The sequence below is a fragment of the Topomyia yanbarensis genome, chromosome 1 (genome assembly GCF_030247195.1).
Source record: "Topomyia yanbarensis strain Yona2022 chromosome 1, ASM3024719v1, whole genome shotgun sequence".
In the NCBI taxonomy this organism is placed as follows: Eukaryota; Metazoa; Arthropoda; class Insecta; order Diptera; family Culicidae; genus Topomyia; species Topomyia yanbarensis.
Genome location: NC_080670.1, coordinates 85,192,730 through 85,211,955, shown reverse-complemented (window position 1 = coordinate 85,211,955; position 19,226 = coordinate 85,192,730). Strand labels below are relative to the sequence as shown.

At 44.5% G+C, this 19,226-nt stretch overlaps 1 protein-coding gene and 1 long non-coding RNA gene across 2 annotated transcripts in view; one reads left to right on the top strand and one right to left on the bottom strand.

The window, feature by feature from the left end:
* Window positions 1-19,226, bottom strand: part of LOC131693967 (synapsin) — a 966,657-nt gene that overhangs the window by 43,126 nt on the left and 904,305 nt on the right. The window lies entirely within an intron of this gene.
* Window positions 9,703-10,482, top strand: LOC131694043 (uncharacterized). Its single transcript, XR_009306385.1, has 3 exons — window positions 9,703-9,951; window positions 10,014-10,278; window positions 10,330-10,482. It is a non-coding gene; the product is annotated as an uncharacterized LOC131694043 (long non-coding RNA).

Sequence of the window (19,226 nt, the reverse complement as noted above, 5' to 3'; positions counted from 1 at the left end):
CTATGCGGATGTCCTAAAATCGATGCGGGCGGCTGAAAGCCTCTCGAATTTAGGACAGGATGTGCGAAGCGTCAGACGCACCAAAGATGGCGAAATGATCTTGGTGTTGAAGCGTGGATCACAATCCAATGGAGTAACGTATAGGAGGTTGGCCCAAGAGGTCTTGGGAAACGGCGCTCAGGTGAGGTCGTTGGGAGCGGAAGTGACTCTCCAGTGTAAGCAACTGGACGAGATCACAAACGCAGAGGACGTCGTCTCGGCCGTTAAGCAGCAGTGCGGCGTCGAGATCGATCAGAACTCTGTACGTATCAGGGAGCGGTTGCTTGGCACGCAGGTAGCTTACTTCAAGTTACCGGCCGCGGAAGCCAAGAAAGTAACCGACAAAGGGAAGTTGAAGATCGGATGGTCAGTATGCCCAGTTAGCATACTCCAGCCGCCTTCAGTGGACCGATGTTTTAAATGTCTGGAGCCAGGCCACAAGTCATACGACTGTAAGGGCCCAGACAGGAGCAAGTTGTGTCGTCGCTGCGGCGAGGAGGGACACAAGGCGCTGAAATGCGAGAGGGCACCCAAGTGTCTCATCTGCGCTAGCAAGAAGCAGGGCCGCAACCATGTTATGGGCGGACCTGCTTGTCCCTTCGGGGAGGCGGGAAAGAGGAAGTAATGGCAATCGTCACACAGCTGAATCTTAACCACTGCGCACCTGCTCAGCAGTTACTGTGGCAGTCGGTATTGGAGTCGGGGACAGATGTCGCCCTTCTATCCGACCCGTACAACGTCCCTGCCGACAACGGCAACTGGGTGGCGGACGGGTCTGGAATGGCGGCAATCTGTGCAACGGGTCGGTTCCCGGTCCAGGAGGTAGTACAGTCCTCTGCGGAGGGTGTCGCGATTGCCAAGATCAATGGTGTGTTCTATTGTAGCTGCTATGCCCCACCTATGTGGCCAATAGAACAGTTCAACCAGATGATCGATAGGCTCTCGTCTGACATGGTGGGACGAAAGCCGTTTGTCATAGCGGGTGACTTCAACGCTTGGGCGGTGGAGTGGGGCAGCCGCTATACAAATGGTAGGGGCCAAGCGCTTCTGGAGGCGCTTGCGAAACTCGACGCAGTGCTAGTCAATGATGGTTCCGCTAGCACATTCCGTAGGAATGGGGTCGAGTCGTGGATTGACGTAACGTTTGCCAGTCCAAGTTTGGTCCCAGACATGGACTGGAGGGTAGACGAAGGCTACACCCATAGTGATCACCTAGCAATACGCTTCAAGATCAACTTTGGTGTGCAGCATTCTAGGGCGGGTAATCCCTGTCAGGTACGCGGGTGGAAGACCAATCACTTCGACAGCGAAGTTTTCACCGCGGCCCTGGGACTGGAGGTCAACACCGACAGTCTAAGCGGGGATGCGCTGGTAGCTGTTCTATCACGCGCGTGCGACGCCACTATGCCGAGGAAGACCCTGCCAAGAAATGGCAGACGCTCGGTATATTGGTGGAGTGCTGAGATCGCAGCCCTACGGTCAGCTTGCCTACAAGCTAGACGTAGGATGCAGCGAGCCCGCACTGAGGAGGGTAGAGTGGAACGACGTGAAGTGTTTCGTGCTGCGAAATCGGCCCTTAACAAGGCCATCAAGCGCAGCAAGAGAGCGTGTTTTGACAAATTGTGCGAGGAGGCCAACGTGAATCCGTGGGGCGATGCCTACAGGATCGTGATGGCAAAGACCAAAGGGGGCTCCTCACCTCCTGAACGGTCGCCAGAACGGTTGGCGAGAATTATCGAAGTACTCTTCCCGTCCCGAACCATAAGTCCCTGGCCCCCAGCGCCGCAAGGCACGGCGGGTACGGACGACATGGTGGCCCCGGTGACGAACGAAGAGCTACTTGCAGTTGCTAATTCTCTAGCGGTGAATAAAGCTCCAGGGCCTGATGGAGTTCCAAACAGCGCTCTCAAGTCAGCAATCATGGCGAACCCGAACATGTTCAGGTTGGCTATGCAGAGATGCCTTGACGAGTGCCGTTTTCCGGATAGATGGAAAAGGCAGAAGCTGGTACTGTTGCCGAAGGCCGGGAAGCCGCCTGGCGACCCATCGGCGTACAGACCAATCTGTCTGATTGACACGACGGGCAAATTACTTGAGAGGATTATCCTCAACAGGCTAACTCCATACGCAGAAGGTATGGACGGCCTGTCAAGTAATCAGTTCGGTTTTCGAAAGGGAAAGTCCACGGTGGACGCTATCAACTCAGTGGTAAGGACTGCCGAGATAGCGATCCAACGGAAGAGGCGGGGCATTCGATATTGCGCGTTAGTGACACTTGACGTGAAGAACGCATTCAACAGCGCAAGCTGGGATGCCATCGCGCTCTCGTTACACCGGCTTGGCCTGCCGGTGGGCCTGTACCGGATCTTGGAAAGCTACTTCCAGAACCGTGTACTATTATACGAGACCGATGCCGGTCAGCAAAGTGTTCTTATTACCGCAGGAGTTCCGCAAGGTTCAATCCTGGGCCCGGTACTATGGAACCTTATGTATGACGGGGTTCTGAGACTAAAGTTCCCTCCGGGTGTGAAAATCGTCGGTTTCGCCGACGATGTCACCCTGGCGGTCTACGGGGAGTCAATCTCAGAGGTAGAACTAACGGCGACACACGCGATAAGCATAGTGGCGGAATGGATGAGCGCGAGAGGCCTAGAGCTCGCCCATCACAAGACGGAGGTGGTTGTTGTCAATAACCGCAAGTCGGCACAACAAGCAGTTATCCAAGCGGGAGAAGTTGAGATAACTTCTAAGCGGAGTCTGAAGATTCTTGGGGCCATCATAGACGACAAGCTGACCTTCGGCAGTCATGTCGACTATGCGTGCAAGAAGGCTTCGGTGGCTGTTGCGGCATTATCGAGGATGATGTCCAACAGCTCCAAGGTGTGCGCCAGTAGACGCAGGCTACTGGCCGGTGTCGCCGTATCTATTCTTAGGTACGGTGGACCGTCCTGGGCGAGGGCACTGGGAGTAACCAGTTACCGTCGCAAATTGGAGAGCACCTATCGCTTGATGTGTCTCAGAGTGATATCTGCCTACCGCACGGTATCACATGATGCATCCTGCGTGATAGCGGGTATGATGCCAGTCGGGCTGGTCATCCGGGAAGACGAAGATTGTTTCGAATTGCGTGGCAATAGGGGAGTCCGTGAGCGTGCCAGGGTGACCTCGGTCGCCAGATGGCAACGCGAATGGGACAACTCGTCGAGAGGTAGGTGGACCCACCGGCTGATACCCAACATATCTAGCTGGGTGGGAAGACCCCATGGGGAAGTTCACTTCCATCTGACACAATTCCTGTCAGGCCATGGCTGTTTCCGACAGTACCTCCACAGGTTTGGGCACGCTGAGGCCCCAGTCTGCCCAGACTGCCCAGGTGTCGACGAAACTGCGGAGCACGTACTATTCGTATGTCCCCGCTTCGACGTCGAAAGAGGCGCTATGCTAGGCGTCTGCGGCTTGGATACAACCCCTGATACCCTTGTTCAGGGGATGTGCCAAGCGGTAGAGAAGTGGAACGCAGTTTCGACTGCCACCACTCAGATTGCCTGCCGGCTGCAGAGAGCATGGAGCGCCGAGCAGCAGGCGAGGAGTTAGAGTGAGTGAATTGGCGGATGATAGACGAAGGTATGGTCTACCCATGCCAAGATGGGAGCGAGTGTGCGATAATGTAAGGCACGAGTGAGAGCGTACGCTAAGTACGGCCATCCCCCCAGAAGTAATGCCGAAAGGTAGTTCCTGGGGATGGATGGCGGAGCCCAATGGAGTTTAGTCGGTATTAATGGCTGGTCACCATTCGAGTCCGACACGCCCCCAGTGCACCCCGTGTGGTAGATTGGACCCTACCGTTAGCACGTGTACTGGGCTAGGACATAAAGGTCTTCTCCATTGTAAAAAAAAAAAAAAAAAAAAGATTCATGCAAGCTGGTGACGTAATGTTTCTGTATTTTGGTTTCAAGTCCATTAATGTCTGCACCCTTCATCCTGTCAATCTTTGTTCTGGCTCGGTGGAAAATAAACATTGGCCTGGTCGACATGCCCTGGGACGACGCCGTTTCGGTACATCTGTCGACGTCCACCTTGAGAAACACAGCCTTTGGATATTTCGCCGGAAGCTGATCGAACAAATGCGATATGTTTCGGCACGGTCCACATCAAGCTGCGGTAAAATCCACAACGACCAATTTTCCTCCTGCTGCGGCTAGTTCGGTTTGGAAGTGAGCTTCATCGGTGATTGCTTTAACAGCCATGCTGTATGGTTTCTTGCGCTGCTACCGGTTAGATGAAGATTCTAGTTACAGGGCCACTATTTTACCCGGAAAAATTAACTGCTTAATTAACTTTTAACGTTATCCACTTTACTTTGAAAAAGTGTCGTCTTCGGCACTTGATGGGTTGTTTTGATTCGTTGATTTTGACGTTCTTCCGCGTTGATTTCTCTTTGCTGCTCTTATATGAATTGCTCTTAAATGGAAAAGTATCAAGTAGAGGGTGATGAACAATAAAACAGATGTTAAAGAGGTTCCTCCATTTCCATTTCCAATCTGTTTCGTGTCGAAGTGATATTTCGTCTAATTTGTTCCTCTTTATTAAGGTAGCTTTTTCTATTTTTTCAACGTCATAGTTTTTGGAAAGTCCGCTTTTTATGTTTAGGTTGTGGAAGGCACCTAGAATAGTCTTGTTTTCGGTTATTTTTTCCTTTGATGTAAAGTGGTGACCCATGAAAGGGACCATCCATAAATGACGTAGCATTTTTTGAGCGATTTTAACACCCCCCTCTCCCATCGTAGCATTCCGTCACAAACTTCTAAATACTCCCTGGTAATTACGTAGCTTGACAGTAACTCTACCCCCCTTGTCCCCGCAAAATTTAAAAATAAATAAAAAAAACAATGATAGTTATTCCCCTTTAAAAAAGCTACGTAGCATGACAAGACCCCCTACCCCCCTGTCGTCACACATCGTCACAAAATACAAAACTCCCCCCTCCCTCATATAATGCTACGTCATTTATGGATGGTCCCAAAGCTATTGTGCAGTTGGAGAATGATATTACAAGGTTTCCTGATAGATTTCTATTGTGTGGGCCACAGTCGGACTGTTGTTCATTATTTTGTGCGTTTGTAATGAGCATTTTGTTATTGCTTATTAGTAGTGCAGTAGTTTTATTCTTAGTTTCCATAAGACATAGTGGTTCCGTTCCCATGATGAGTGAGTGTATGCAAGAGTCCTTGAATTCTTTGATGTAGCTTTGCAATTGGACATACTCTTCAGGTTTTGATGTGGTGAAGAGTCGTTTTGCCTGTTTGATCAGAAATTGGGGGTTTATAGGATTTTATAACTGTACCGTTTTGGTTTAAGGGGTAGATCCGTATGGTTGTGGATTTTTCCTTATCCAATTCTGGAACATGTAATGTGTACAGTAAAGTGTTTTCGTTCATTACTAGTTTCGGTGTAACAAAATTTAGGGCTTCCTCGGGAATATTGACTCCTTGATTGTTGATGATGTCTTTGATTAAGTGAATTTCCTGGCTGGTTAGTATCCCGTTACTAGTGACGTGAATTCTACAAAATAGCATTGCTTCTTGAATACTTGTTATAATTTTGTTGAGAGTGTCGATGTTTATAATGGTGGTGATAACGTCTAGTTCGTCGAGGACGATTTGGTTGATTTGTTGTTTGTCTATTATTTGATTGATTGTGTTTGTAAGAGCTGAGATTCTTTTGTCGATTTGATCGTTGATCTTCACTTGATGGTTGTTTTCGTTGATAAGCTGGTTGAGGTTTGAGTAAATGATTCGTGAGTCTTCGGCATCTGGACTGCCTGCTATCCATTTCCACATTGTGCCGATGGCGTCTATTCTTCTGTGTCTCTGGTGCGATGCTGGTTTTATTTGTACAAAATTTGAATACAATTCTCGAATTTTGCGTTTACTTAGTTCGATTAAAGCATTATTTTTTCTTTGCTTATGGTAAACTAAATTTGTGAGTAGGTTGATGGTGACCTCTATTTCTGTTATGTTAATTGGGTGAACAATACGAATGTTTCCGGTTTGGATTTGGCAGAGGGTTGTTTTTTGCATTAATATTAGATCATTTTGTAGGCTCCGAATAGTTACTTCTTGGCATGAAATGGTCGAGAATATCAAGGTGATTCCTATGTAATATTGGAGCATCTGTAATCAAGGTGTGAAATAGAAATTTGTTAGATTTTTTTGAATCTTTTAATTTTGTTTTTGTGTCGCTTTATACCGCAGTTATTTTTGAATGTTTTGTCTTGTACCTCGTTGGCGTTTGTTTTATTTGCTCTGGCTTGGGTTTTTGTGCGTATATTTGGTATTATAAAGACTTCTTTTCCTTCTTCTATGACTGGAGGATCTTCTTTGTTTAAATTTCGACTTAAAATTTGTTTTTGTGCTTTTTCCATGTTCAATCTAGCCTTAAGAAAGAGTTCTTGCGCATCTATTATTATTTCTTCTGGGTTAACAATATTGTTTTGATTAGATAATATTTCATTCGGGGTGTATTGTGTGGATGAATGTACTAAGTTGCTGTATAGTGCTGCCGATAGTTTTATAATTGATTTTGTGCCCATACCTCTAAATTTCTGTTTATTAGTATTAAATATTTCAATAATTGTGGAGTAAACTCTTTCTATTTGCCCATTAGATTCTGATGAGGCGGCGTAACGGATTTAAGACTAAGGAAATTTCTTAGTTGTATTGATTGAAAGGTGCTTTCGTGGTCGGTTACAATTTCTCGAGGAATTCCGAAATCACTGAAGTATTTTCCTAGCGCTTTCTTAACGTGGATCAGGTTTTTTGATTTTAGCTCTATCATTTGTAAATGTTTGGAGAATGAATCGATTAAGGATAAGAAACTGCATTTGTCTATAATGAATATGTCAATATGGACCCTGTCTAAAGGTTTTTTCTGTAATAGGCCTGGGTGATATTTTTATGTTGAAGGGTTTTCTCTCATATTTATGGGTATTGCATGTTTCACATGAATTTACAAACTTTCTAACATTTGCGTATACATTTGGGGAAAAATATGAACTCCTGATTTTTGCTTCTTCTTCTGTTATGCCGCGGTGTGCTCTGTTATGTTCGGTCGCAATTATTTGATTTTGTCGCTCGTCGTTCTGGACGTCTTCGACCATTAAATTGGTGAACACGAAATGGCCTTTCTGATTAAAATTTTCTCTATAAGATTCTTGTATCATCTGAATGATGTTTTCTGGAGCCATAAGGGCTGTCTGTTTTCCGTTGTGGAAGGTTTTCAAAAGTTGTGTAACGTCTTCTTTAGTGAAACTGTTTTTAGACACTATTGTCCTATGATAACTTTGAAAAAAGGTTTCTCGGATTGTAGTATCTAGACGTGAGATTTTGAAGATGAGGTGATTTCGGTAGTAATTTATGGGGCGTTCAGAAAAATGAATGAGATAGTCAGCTGATTCGTCAGCGGAGTGAATGGGTTGGGAATCAAAGGATTTGGGTGAGTTGTTGGCAGTGGATTCTGCGTCATCTATGTGATCTTCTTGACCTGAAAGATAGGGAATTACATCATTATTTATTTCATTTACTTTTGCTTCGATCGGCATTCGGCTTAACGCGTCGGCCACTACATTTGATTTGCCTTCCCTGTATTTTACTTCATAGTCGTAATTTTCTACATCCAAGCGCCAACGTAATTTTTTTTATTCTTATCGGAAGTTTTAATGAAAGTAAGAGTTTTGTGATTGGTCACTAGTGTGAAATTTTGGCCATATAAATAGGGTTTAAACTTGTTTACCGCCCATAGTATGGCTAGAGCTTCTTTTTCGTTGGTAGCATTTCGCGATTCTGTATCTGACAGTGTTCGGGAAGCGAATGCAATTGATCTTTCGATATTATCCTGTATTTGTGACAATACAGCACCTACACTGAACAGAAACTGTTGCAATTTATCGTATGATTTGTCATACGAACGACACGAAAACTCAATGTTGACATTTTCGAAGAGCAATCATCCAAAAAACAAATTAATGCAAAATCGAATGACTTCATGCCTTTTTCAGAATTACCGGTTTACGATTTTTGAGTGAATAACACAATTCGCAACGAATTACTTGCATTTGCTAAAGGGAGGTGATGACCCTGATGATGATCATCCCAAATATCAACAACCACCATTCCCGTTTCATCAGTTTTCAGTCTAAGGGTTGAATCAAATCGCAATCATATGGATTTTATGCGCTTGCTACGATTACGAGAGAAGCTTTATCCATTATTTTTCTTTCGTTATTAGTAATACTGCCCATAGAAGCATAAGAGTCCCATATGGATTTTTTTCGAAAATGAGTTATCGGTTTCTAGCAGAAGTGTCAATGGAACATACCCAATTTTCTGCACTTCTGCTGGTGCACATCCAGTGCATCCCACTACACCGGTGTCAATCAATCGAAAATCCCATTAAATTCCTGTGGACAAAACATCACTATACCCGAATGTCTTGAAATCAAAGAAACCCCTAAATAAATCCGATTTCAAGACGTCGAACGGCAGATGAGCTGCCAACCATCCATTGTTCTACCCGCACGACAAGTCAAGAGTGGATCAACTGGAAACAACAGTAATCCGTAGCTTACCGTTAGATCGACTGCTTGATGAGATGGTGAATTTGTCCAAAGGCCGACTAGCAGCTGGTGTATTTGGGAAATCAAAAACCGTGCACTATCAGAAAAAGGTAAGATTGTTCTTTACTGAAGGTTTTTAAAATTACTAAAGTAGTTTATATTCCGTTGAACACAGATAACCGCCGACGACAAAACTCCAATCACAATATTGCATCTATATTATGTATCACCGCAAAAAGTTCTACAAACGAAAACTAAGGAATTCACCCCATCAAGGATGACACCCAGTAAAGTCCAGTCGGAAAATGAACTGGAATTCTTGCTGGTTTTAGATTGTATTCCGGCTCCAATGGCAACCAGACGAAAATCCAGCTTATTTTCTGGCTCGACTTACTGTGTTTTATTGCATTAACCAACAATGGCCTTGTTAATGTTGTCATCACACGAAATAGTGATAAGACAAATGCACCATTCAAACCATCAACTCAACCATTCAACTATAAGATATCAAAACCACGTTGCGTGGAATAGGTTCCGACAAGACAGCAAAAAACCGAAGAAAAAGAAAAAATACTTTGCTGTTACAACGGTTACAAAAATGTGTTCACCTTTGCTTCTTTCCGGTGGTCGTTAATCCAATCAAACCCGGTCAAACCATTCGGAATTTGATTCGGAATCCTGAATGGAACCAGTATGGATTCCAGTTAAAATGCAACAACCGATTCTGAAACCGATTGAGTCGGAATCGGTCGATGCATTTGAGTTGGAAACCATACTGACTCCATTCAGAAATCCGAACCGGTTCCGAAACGAGTTTAACTGGGAACAACGTTCCAATAAAATTGAACCAGAAAATGAACCGGAATTTAAACTGCTTTTAGTTAAGGACGATTCAGACGATACATCCGCTTCCGTCAACGTAAACGGAGCATCACCGTTCCGTCAGGATAAGTTTAATACTTTTCTCTTGTGCCCGTTCAAACGTGCCGTACGTCAAAGCGTTCCGTGCCGTTGATGTGTGTGAATGCTTCCATTTAATTGCATGTAACTAATCTTGACGTTCCGTGCCGGTGAAGGAAGCCTGATGTATCGTGTCAATCGTACTTTATTCGTAATACTATCTACAAACCAGCCAGAATTCCAACTTATTTTCCGGCTGCATTTGCTGGGATCAAAATCGACAATCAACAGCATCTCATGGAACATGTAATACTTAATATTTTAAGGCACGGTGCAGGGCATTTGTGTCTCCTGTTGAGAAAATTGGAAATGGATACAACCAGCTCGATCTATTGCAAGTAAGTTTAATTTGAGTATGAACGTCTTTCGGATGGCTATACATTTCGCACCGGTTTTTTAGTTCCAGAAACCTGTTCTACGTGAAGGAATTTTACTACCAATAATGATTCCTACTTCATCATCACGAAGTTAAAGTTTTTTTAGAATCATCAATATGATTCTCAACATTTTTCTTGCTGAAGGAAATCACTGAATGAAAAGCATTTTCATGCTGATGGATCTTCTGGGAGAATTTTTTTCAATGACATCGCTAATAACCATATCAAAGATATGGTCAACGAATCCCAAGCAGATAATTGTCACTAGTTTTGAACGGTCATTTGAAGGTATGTTGTATCTCAGAATGTGCTATCTTGTAATAGCATAATAATTTCTAGCTTCCGGACAATGCAAATGCGGGCGAAAATCCAACCCGAATAATTCAGAACGCGAATTGGCGATGGCAGCATTTTATGCAATTTAACACATGCAGGTTATTGATGTAATGCAAATATTTCTTTCGTGCAACCAACTGATGCATTTCTGTCAAGCAGTGGCGTAGTAGCGGGGGGGTTTTGGGGACGAAACCCCCCCCGAAATATTTTGGAGAAATTTGAAAAAAATGAATATGTTAAACAAAAATATGCCTAATATTTTAAATGAAATTCTCAACGTTTCAATTGCAAAAGTTATCTTGTGAAAATATTTCCTTGTAGTGAAAATTGGCTGCAGACTGGACACCTACCTGTCGGCACGTTGTGGACGCTAGCTCAACCGCCGAGGACTATAACGAGTAGATCGCGGCGAAGCGAGGAGCTAGGAGCTTAATAGTTCACGAAACGGATATAGGTACCGAGAGAAATTTCGCCACATTATGTTGTCCTTGACTGACGGCGAACATGGACTGGAGAGTGTGAGAGAAGTATCCCCATGGAGGCCACCAGGCGATTCCCTACCATATCGGCCAATGGAACCCTGTTGCAGCACGAAGAAGGACGGGCGCACAGTGGCCGGAGGCTGGCCAAAACCTCAAAAATTTATTTTTGAAATATTGATATTTTATATTTTTCCTAAATTTCTCATGTATTGAATGATGTATATTCAAAATTTTATGATCATTGCATAAGAACACGATTTTTAACACGAGTTTAAACGTACCAAAGTCCGGATTTTTTATTGATTTTCATTCTCGAAACCACCATTGCTCTGTTCACTTCAAATGCATGTTGCTCTTTTGATTTTGGTCCGATTTTAGCACAACTAGTTTCATTGTGTAGAGGAACGAAAGAACTTGGTTAGTAAGTAAAAGTCATTCGGTAAATTTGCTTGGAACTTTGACTTTTTAGTTTAAATATGTTTAAGGTGGTCAGATCAAAAATATTTTGTTCACTAATGTATTCTGTACAAATTTCGGAATCAGTTCGGAACGGTCACATAGTATACATTCTATGTGAAATTACCTCTATTTTTCGAATATCATGGTCTCGTTCTGCGCCCAGGTGCGCAAAAAGTTTTAAGCAGATTTTAAAGCTTTGTTGCTGATATGGAGACGCATGGTGTTTTGTGTAAAATAGTTACACAATCTACAGTAAACCAACACGTTCAACAATGGTTTTTAAGTAGTGTTCTTCATTTTTTATGATATTGTTGACATTGGTGAACTGTAACGGAAAATCTATCATGAAAACGGGATCATAGTTATAAGAAAGGTTCAGTGACACTGTATGGAAAAATGCATTTAATATTTTACGACTTTTGACATCAAAAATGAGCTCATCACCTCAAAATTAGCTTAAATTGTGATTTTCAGCCTAATTAAGTAACATTTGAGGTTTTGTCCGACTTTTGTTTGAAGAGCCGCCACTGTGGGGCGGCAAGCTAAAGTGGAAGACGAAAGCCTTTAACGAAAACCTCTTTGTTGAGTTACTTCGGCGAACAACGGAATCAAGTACGTTGATACGGCTGACGGCTAGAAGGATTGTGACGGCTTGTGACGTTACAACATCACGAAAACTAGGGCCATGTAGTAGACGGCGTGCAGCTTACTGGTTAAATGAGTAACTCAGTACGCTATGCGCTGCTTGTCTTAGATCCAGAAGGCAGGTTCAGAGCACAAGATCGGAGAGTAAGGAGGAGCGCAAGCGACGTATCTAGAAGGTAGGGACTTTTTAAAACGGGAGATCAAGCTTAGCAAGCCAATTGCCATAAGTAGCTGTGCTGAGAAATAAACGCCAATCCTTGGGGGACGCGTACTGATTCGTCATGACGAAGACGAGGGTCCGTCGACACGAGCTGAAATATGCCCGGGTAAGCTAAAGATAATCGTTGAGGGTCTCTTCCCGAATCACGATTCAACTACCTGGTCACCGACACCGTACGGCGAAGAAGAAGGAGGCAACACAGTCGAGTGGCAAGTGACTAACGACGAGCTCAAAGACGCGTCGATGTGACTAAAATCAAAGAAAACCCTCGGTCCGGATGGAATACCAACCGTGGTGCTGAAAGCTGCGATCCTGGCATATCCGGACATGTTCAGGATGCTACTGCTGACGTCTTTAGACGAAAGTAATCCCCAAAATAAGGAAGGTGCAGAAACTGATGTTGCTGCCAAAGTCAGTGAAGTCACCGAGCCATCCAGCCTCGAATAGACCAGTGCCGCAGCGTGCCATAAAAGAATGAGCCAGATCCTGAAGAGCTACTTCCAGAGTAGAGCACTGCTGTACCAGACGGCAATGCGAGTCGCAGCGGGCGTTACTCAGGGCTCCATTCTCTGTCAAACACTTTGGAATGGGATGTAAGATGCACTGATAATATAAATTCGTGAATATAATAATGCACGAATTCATTCGTCGTTTTCTGCAACGAAGTATTTTCGTGCATTGTAAATAGTCAGTTTCGTTCATTTCATGAACAAGAATGGCCGTATGGTGAACGAAAGTTTTCGTAAATTTTACACATTTAATGTACACTGCACGAATTTTATCGTTGATAACGACATTATTTTTCGTGAATGAAATGAAATGTTTTGTTTATTTTAATAAACGTTTGTGTATATTACGAACGATTTCGTTGGTCGCATGAAATCTTTTCGTTTATCTTAGAAAAGTTTTCGTATTTATTGGCCTCTTATTGTTTTCAGTCGATCTTTTAGGATCGATGTTTTTTTTTATTTAAAAAAATCGATGTGGCCAAATCGCTTTTATTGTAATACGAAGAAATGGCCGCTTGATGAACGAAAGTTTCTTTTATTTTAATAAACGCTTATGTATATTACAAACGATTTCGTTGGTCGCATTCGATCTTTTAGGATCGATGTTTGACAGCACCGATCTGGCAGAGAAAAACTCAAAATTATTCATACAAAATCAACGAGCAGTTCACGACGGCTCAACTGATTCTGTACTGCTCCAGATTCTGAATCAACTGGAAGCGAAAGAGGTTCAGGAAATCTTCCTGCAACCGGCGGACACGGATACGACTACTAAATAGTCAGACAACAACAATTATCTGACGAATAGCAACAATGGCTCCATATTGCTCTTTTGACGTGGACGGTTTGACGAATGGTGCTCGTAAATATTATAAAGATATTCGTATATAACAGCGAACGACTCGTTTGCTGAAAGAAGCTGTTTCGTAATAAGCCAACGAAAGTCATTTCGTGGTTTTCACGAAAAACTCGTAATAAAAAATAAAAGGGTTTCGATAGAACTACATCATGTATACGAAAAATTCGTATATTTTATTAAAGTTGTTTGTACGAAATAAATTCCTAGCGATTTACGAATATATTCTATCAGTGTGGGGTCTTAACAATGCTGCTGCCAAGGAAAGTGAAAATCGTTGGTTTCGTGGATGATGTGTTACTAACGGTGAGACACTTGAAGAAAATCGATGACGGAGACAATCGATGCGATCGAGAGCTGGATGAACGGGTCAAGCTGCAAATAGCTCACTACAAGACGGTTTTGTTGTTGGACAGCAACTGAAAAGCGGTTCAGCGGGTACAGATCACCATCGAAGGGCACGTGAATGCATCGAAGCGTGCACTGAAGCAATTGGGAGTGATAATCGACGACTGATTGAGCTTAAACAACCACGTTGATTACACATGCGAAATGTCGGGTCTTTATCTAGTGTTTCGTCATCGATACTGCTTGGGGCGCGGCGCTGAAAACCAAGTGAAACCGCGAAAAGCTGAACAGGACGCTTCGACTACTGGTCGTACGAGTTGCGATTGCGTACCGGAGGCAGTATGCCTTGATGCCGAGATGATCCCCATCTGCATTACCCTGACGGAGGATATCAAGTGCTACAATCAATGAAATGTCAGAAACGTGATGAAGATGATGAGAATCGATTCGATGATGACGTAGCTGCAGGCATAGGATAATACGGAGAAAGGAAAGTTGACCAACTGGCTCATCCAAACCTGTCGACGTGGGTCAATAGAATGCACGGAGAGATGACCTTCAACCTGAAACAGCTTCTACCGAGCCACGGCTGCTTAAGGAGTATCTTCATCGGTGTGGGCACGCAACGTCAACACTGTGCCTGGAGCGTCTTTGAATGTCCGAGGTTTGAAGTCTTTGAATGTCCGAGGAGAGTCTTTGAATGTCCGAGGTTTGAAGTGACGTGCAGGGAGCTACTTAAAAGGTTGAACACCGCTGATGTAGATCATGACTGCCTTACAGCGAAATGGACATCGAACAACGGTTTCGGGAGAGCAATCACCACCAGGGAACTCTCCGCAGGTATAAGCTAGATCCACCGCCGAGGACTAGTCGTTTAGACTGCAACAAAGCAGCGAGTATGAGTCGTCGAAACGCCAGCGAACCGGATGTCACGCTCCATGCAGATTTGCCAGACCGACTACGGCACCCCACCGGTTGTTCCGATAGAAAAATAGCGAAAACCAAAGAAGAATCGATATTGGGAAAACTTTTTTCGCCAGGGAACTCTCCGTTAGCGTAAGCTAGATTCACCGCTGGGGACTAGACTGAATAGACAGCGACGAGACACCGCTAGTCGCGGGTCATCGGCGCACCAGTGCATCGGATACCCTGCTTCACCAGAATCGCCGAACTAGGCACCTAACTGATTAGCTCGATCTCGGGAGAACTTCTCTCGCCGGGGAATACTCTGTCGGAGTAGGTCAGGTCCATCGTCGGGGACTAGACCGAGTTGTTCGCGAACAAGTCGAGGACTGAATGGACCATCAAGGAAGTAGTGCTAAATGGCCCAAGAAGAGAACTAAAAGGCTTAAAGGAGTTGCGGTGCTAAATGGCACCGGTTACGGAGTCAAAGGGCTCAAGAAGTTGTGGTATTGAAATCAAATAAGAATCGGTATCGGGAGAACTTCTTTCGTCTGGGACCTCTCCTTTAGCTTACAGTCAGATTCACCGCCGGGAACGAGACCGCTTAGACCGCGACGATAAACCACCAGTCGCGCCGGGGCTCCAGCAAACCGGATGCCCACTCTACCCGAATCGTTGAACTGACCTAGCACCTGGCTGGTTGGCTCGAACTTCTCTCGCCGGGGAACTTTTCGTCGGAGTAGGCAAGATCTATTGTCGGGGACTAGACCAAGTAGTTCGCGAATCAGTCGGAAGCTCAACGAGGAAGTGGTACTGAATGGCACAAGTGAACTGAAGGGCTCAGTAAATTAGACAGTCTGAAGTTTGCCGCTTAGATTGTCCTCGTAGGGGAAGAGCATTTATTCTATACCAACAGCTAGCTTTCCTACCTTGACTACCCAAACCTGTTCCCTGAGTTGTTGGTTTTTGAACATTTTTTTCCTGCTCAGAATGTTTTTGAACATTTTTTCATATATATACAAAAAAAAATTCATATCCCCCCCCGAAAAATTTTCTTACTACGCCACTGTTTAGGTTTCACCGCACGAAGAGCCTCGATAGAGCTGAGGCTGTCCGAAACGATAAAGTAGTGATCTGTGGGCAGAGTGTCGATGATCCCAAGGGTGTACTGAATTGCAGCTAACTCTGCGACGTAAACTGAAGCAGGATCATTGAGCTTGAATGAAGCGGTGATAGTATTACTGAAGATACCGAAGCCAGTGGCCCCTCGAGATTTGATCCGTCAGTGTAAAACATTTTGTCACAGTCGACTTCTCGGAATTTATTATAAAATATATTGGGGATCACCTGCGGGCGTATATGGTCCGGGATTCCACGAATCTCTTCCTTCATGGATGTGTCGAAGAATACAGTAGAATCAGAAGTATCTAGGAAACTGACACGAAGAAGGATTGATGCTCTGTGCCATGTAGTCGAAGTACAAGGACATACAACGGGTTTGAGAATTAAGCGCAAGCAACGATACTGGATTCTCTCCAGTTTGATGAAGTGTATGTTCGCAGCGGAGCGGAAACAGAAACACCCGTACTCCATCACCGACAATATCGTTGTTTGGAACAACCTGATCAGGTCTCCTGGGTGAGCACCCCACCATGTACCAGTTATTGTTCGGAGAAAATTGATCCTTTGTTGGCATTTCTGTTTCAGATACCTAATGTGACATCCTCAGGTACCTTTAGAGTCGAACCAGACCCCGAGATATTTAAATGTGAAAACCTGGTTGATCGTTGCACCCATTAATAAAAGCTGGAGTTGCGCCGGCTCACGCTTCCTAGAAAAAACAACCAACTCAGTTTTCTCCGTGGAGAACTCGATACCCAGCTGAAGAGCCGAAGCAGACAAATTGTCCAAGGTATTTTGTAATGGTCCTTGCAAGTCGGCAGCTTTGGGCCCTGTAACAGAGACCACCCCGTCGTCTGCAAGTTGCCTTAGCGTGCATGAATTGGCAAGACAATCGTCAATGTCATTCACGTAAAAATTGTAGAGTAGGGGACTTAGACATGAGCCCTGGGGAAGACCCATGTAGCTAAATCGCAATGTTGTTAAATCGCCATGCGAAAAGTGCATGTGCTTTTCAGACAACAGGTTTAGCAAAAAGTTATTTAAAATTGGTGAAAGACCATGCTGGTGCAGCTTCTCTGACAGAATGTTGATAGAAACTGAGTCAAAAGCCCCCTTAATATCCAAGAAGACTGATGCCATCTGCTCTTTGTTAGCATAGGCCATTTGGATTTCTGTAGAAAGCAACGCAAGGCAATCGTTCGTCCCTTTGCCTTTGCGGAAGCCAAATTGTGTATCTGACAGTAAGCCATTTGCTTCAACCCAATTGTCGAGGCGAAACAAGATCATTTTCTCGAACAACTTCCGAATACAGGACAGCATTGCAATCGGCCGATACGAGTTGTGGTCGGAGGCTGGTTTTCCTGGTTTTTGGATGGCGATGACCTTCACTTGCCTCCATTCATAAGGGACAATGTTACCCTCAAGAAACTTGTTAAATAAATTCAACAAGCGCCTTTTTCCAGTGTCAGGCAGATTCTTCAGCAAGTTGAATTTGATTCTGTCTAACCCTGGGGCGTTATTGTTGCACGATAAAAGAGCAAGTGAGTACTCCACAATCGAAAACGGTGTTTCGTTCGCGGTATCGTGAGGAGACGCGGCGCGGCACGTTTTCTGTACCGGGACAGAGTCCGGATAGATCTTGGCGAAAGCGAATATCCAACGGTTTGAATATTCCACGTTCTCGTTGGTACTATTACGGTTACGCATACGTCGAGCCGTACCCCAAAGAGTGCTCATCGCTGTTTTTCTCGTTAACCCGTCGACGAACCGGCGCCAATAACTGCGTTTTTTGGCTTTCATTAGACTCTTCATTCGCCTTTCTAACGACGCGTACTGTTGATAGCTAGCGGGTAGCCCGTCTTCCCGGAAGGCCTTATATGCGGTGGACTTTTCCGCGTACAGCTCTGAGCACTCTTTATCCCACCACAGGGTGGGAGACCGTCCATGGGTATTCGCGCTGGGTACTGGTTTAGTCTGAGCTTGATTCGCACTGTCGAGAATCAAGCCAGCCAAAAACCTGTACTCTTCCTCCGGAGGAAGTTCTTGAGTGGATTCGATTTTAACGGATATCGCGGTCGCGTAACCCTTCCAATGAATGTTCCGTTTGAGGTCATACGAGACATTGATTGTTTCCGATGGTTTTGAACCGTTAGCAATTGAAATCACGATAGGCAAATGATCGCTACCGTGGGGATCAGGGATCACCTTCCACATGCAATCTAACTGTAGCGATGTCGAGCAAAGCGACAAATCCAACGCGCTTGCGCGTGCTGGTGGTGTAGGAACCCGCGTCATTTCTCCCGTGTTTAAGATGGTCATGTTGAAATTATCGCAAAGATCTTGGATTAATGTTGATCTATTATCATCATGAAGACAGCCCCATACCGTACCGTGTGAGTTAAAGTCTCTCAGAACTAGCCGCGGTGCCGGTAAGGATTCCGTGATATTACAAAGCGTTCGGTGCCCTACCGAGGCTCTAGGAGGAATGTAGATGGAAGCAATGCAAAGGTCTTTACCTTTGATTAAAACTTGACAAGCGACAATTTCAATGCCTGGTGTCAAAGGGAGGTTAATTCGATTGAAAGAATAGCACTTTTTGATCCCCAAAAGTACTCCTCCATAGGGGTTTTCTCGATCCAGACGAATTATATTAAAGTCGTGGAAGTTGAGATTTATATCGGAAGTTAACCAAGTTTCACATAATGCGAAAGCATCACATTTTAAACTATTTAGTAAAAATTTAAAGGAATCGATTTTCGGGAGGATACTTCTGCTGTTCCACTGTAGAACAGTGATCGAATCGGTGACCTCGTTCGATGACTTAGCCATCGAAGGATACGATCGCTGCAAGGAGGGGCCATTTAGTAGTCAACTGCTTCAAAAATGTTTGCACTATAGGGAGAAAACGTATCAGAAGGCTTTTAAGAGGATCAGTAACATTGAAAGCTGTGAAAATTAAGTCCACTATGTCAGAAAATTTCATTAGTCCGCTACTGGACTGAGTATCTGTTTGAAAAAAGGGGACACTTGGGGTTTTTGGTGTCCCTGGAAGTGGTGGGTACTCCTTGTTAGAATTAATATTTCCAAGTCCTGGAGCAAATTGCTTCGGCTTTTGTGCATCACTTCCGTTGGATTTATTGATTGTAGTTGGCGCACTCTGAGTGGACGACACCTTGGCACCCTTACGAGGCCATGTAGGGGACGCTGGATTTCTCCTCTTCCTGGATTCCCCTGGGTTAACCAAAGATGTTCCCTTTCGTGGGTCGTCAGATTCTTGCTCATCGTTAGCCAAACCAGCATAGGGATTTTCGGACAGGACAGATGGCAAAGCATTCTTTAGCATTTCTGCATAAGAA